The sequence below is a fragment of the Triticum dicoccoides genome, chromosome 1B (assembly GCF_002162155.2).
Source record: "Triticum dicoccoides isolate Atlit2015 ecotype Zavitan chromosome 1B, WEW_v2.0, whole genome shotgun sequence".
Taxonomy (NCBI): domain Eukaryota; kingdom Viridiplantae; phylum Streptophyta; class Magnoliopsida; order Poales; family Poaceae; genus Triticum; species Triticum dicoccoides.
In genome coordinates this window covers 525,144,745-525,147,864 of record NC_041381.1, presented here as the reverse complement: position 1 = coordinate 525,147,864, position 3,120 = coordinate 525,144,745, and positions in this window count along the sequence as shown.

Sequence of the window (3,120 nt, the reverse complement as noted above, 5' to 3'; positions counted from 1 at the left end):
CTAGCCGCATTTCAATAGGGTACATCCAGCCATACTGTACTGGACCTCTAAGTAGTGCCTCATCAGGTAGATGAACAGCCAAATGCACCATCACATCAAAGAAGGCTAGTGGATATATCTTCTCAAGGTCGCATAGGATAGTTGGTATCTTGTCTCTAAGACGCTACAAATCATCTATCCTGATATTTCTACTGCAGAGTTCCCTGAAGAATTGCCCCAACTCTGCAACTGCTCTGTATAAGTCAGGGAGGCCCAATCCTCTAAGGATAACAGGTAAAACCCTTTGAAGTAGGACGTGGCTGTCATGAGTTTTCAACCCTTGTACCTTGTTTCCATCTGCACTGACTCTCCTTTCAGGGTTGGAAGCAAATCCATGTGGGAATCTCACACATGACAGGACCTCGCAGAATTCTTTTCTTTTTACCTTGTCCAAGACGTACACAGCCGGTGCCATATCCCGTGGTTTACCTTCATCTTGCACCTGCAAATCCTTTCTGATACCCAGGTGTGTCAAATCAATCCTAGATTTTAAGGTATCTTTCGTCTTGCCTTCAATGTTAAGAAGTCTGCCGATAATGCTGTCACATATATTTTTCTCGATGTGCATCACATCAAGATTATGCCGCAGATCCAAATCTTTACAATACTCCAAGTCCCACAAAGTGGACCTGCGGGTAAACTATAATCTCTCTTCTACCGTGCCCCGCTTCCTTTTCCTGCTACCATTACCAGGATGATTTCCTGGTGTAATATGCCTGACCTTCTCTAATTCCACTTGCAACTCATCGGCGGTGAGCCTCTTTGGCGCATCACGGTTTTCATGCTTTGCATTGAACACATGCCTTCGGTATTTTCTAGGATGTAGCTTGTCCTTGGCAAGGAAACGGCGGTGTCCAATGTAACAGATCTTGCTAAATATTGCGTATGACAGCGCATTCCTGTCACAGCGAACACATGCATTGTAACCATGTGTCATTCGCCCTAACATAGTGCCCAAAGACGGATAATCATGGATGCACCAAATTACAATAGCACGCAGAAAGAAATCAGCTGGTGGGCTGCTATATAGGTCTCAAGTGAGAACACCCTTCCATAGCTGTTGAAGTTCCTCCACAAGAGGTTCCTGTACAAATCAAAATCCTTTCCAGGACTTTTTGGACCTGGGATGAGCAAGGCCATCATGTAGTTTGATTCTTGGGTGCAGACATTTGGAGGCATGTTGTAAGGGATAACAAGCACCGGCCACATGCTATATGTGGCGCTCTGGTGGCCAAATGGGTTAAATCCATCTGAAGCTAAGCTAAGTCTAATGTTTCTCGGGTCAGCAGCAAACTCTTTGTGTTTATCATTGAAGCTTTTCCACTCACTACCATGAGATGGATGGCTCATTACATACTCCTGGTTCCTAGAATGCCACAGTACATCCTCTCTTGTTTCAGCATCATGAAACAACCTATGCAATCTTGGTGTAATTGGAAAATGTCTCGGAACATTATGAGGAACCCTCTTCACATCATCGCCATCTTTCCATCTTGATGATTTGCATTTCGGGCATTCACTTAAGTTGGCATAATCCTTACGGAACAGAACACAATTATTCTTACAAACATGGATCATATCATATCCAATTCCAACTGCATGAAGGAAATTCTTCATTTTACTGTAGGTGTGTGGCAGCTCACACGCATCTGGGAAAGATTTGCGGAAAGTAGCCAACATCGCATCGAATGATTTGTTGGTCATCCGCTCAGATGTCTTCACCTGAAGAAAGGTGACCATAGCTGAGAATACTAACAGCTTATTTCCTGGGGTGACAGCAATGTTGCATTGTTCCAACATGCAGGCCCACCATTTTTCTTCTGTAGGTGAAAGTTCATGGAATGCACGAGCATTTCGTAGCATTGTTTCATTGTTGGTCAAACTCACTGACTCCGCCACCACCACCTCCTCCTCCTCTTCCACCTGAGCATCAGGCAGATCAAGATGGTGATCTGCTGCTTCCACGTAGTCAATAACATTGACGTTCACAGCTTCACCATGATGAACCCACCTAGTATATGTGACCGACATCCCATACAAGTGTAGATGATTTTGCACAGTTGACTGGGGTCTTGTAATTGAATTCATACAACTGCTACACGGGCAGAGCACATCTGATTTCGGACCACCATACTCAGCTCTGATATAGTTCATGAAGTTTTCAACCCCCTCGACATATGCAGTGGAGAATCTTCGAGCAGAAGTTATCCAAGTCCTGTCCATCTGTTAGACATACAAATTAGTTCTTCTACTAGATATTACAGGAAAAACATATATGTTTTTTTATGAAGTCCAGAAAAAAATACCTAGGTCGATGTCTAAAGCTATGGCAAGAAATTTGGACGAGCAGATCTAAGTAACGAAATATATGTAAAGCTAATTCAACAAACACATTTGAGTGGTAAATTATGGCAGGCTGTTTCAGCAGTCAATGAGGCCGAGCACACAACCATCGAACTATCGAAGGCCATCGCAGCAACAAAGATCGAGTATAAAATGGTGTAGAGCTATTTCACCTAACAGATTGGCTACTAACCATGGCAATCTACGTCACAATAAATATATGGCAGGATATTTTAGCAACTAATCGGCCTTGGCATGCCATCTCAGCAAATTACTTCGGCAAGGAAGCTTGAGTGCAGAACAGGGCAAGGAAGCTTCTTAAGCAGAGCATATTGACAGTAAACTACTTTGGCAAACACTGAGATTAACAGCGTCTATCAGCTAACATTCAGCGCTACACCGACATGAATGGGGCCTTAGTCTAGAATGCGCGTACTGTGGGAGAAGCTGAGCGCCGTGCGTCTCCACACGAACATCGCCAGCGGTGGCGGCGCTGACCGCCATGCGCCTCCACAAGAACATAGCCATAGGTGGCGGTGCGGCTAGAGGACGGCAGTCTACGAGAGCGTACTGTGGGAGCGAGAGGATTGCCATGCGTCCCCTCGATGAAACGCGGCGCCGACATATCGGCGCAGCGGGGAGGGCGGCTTTGGTGGAGCGAATGGAGTGGAGGGGGGACGGGGGGAGGAGGGTTTGGGAAATATTTGGCCGAAGGGCGGTTGAATCGAATTTGGGGGG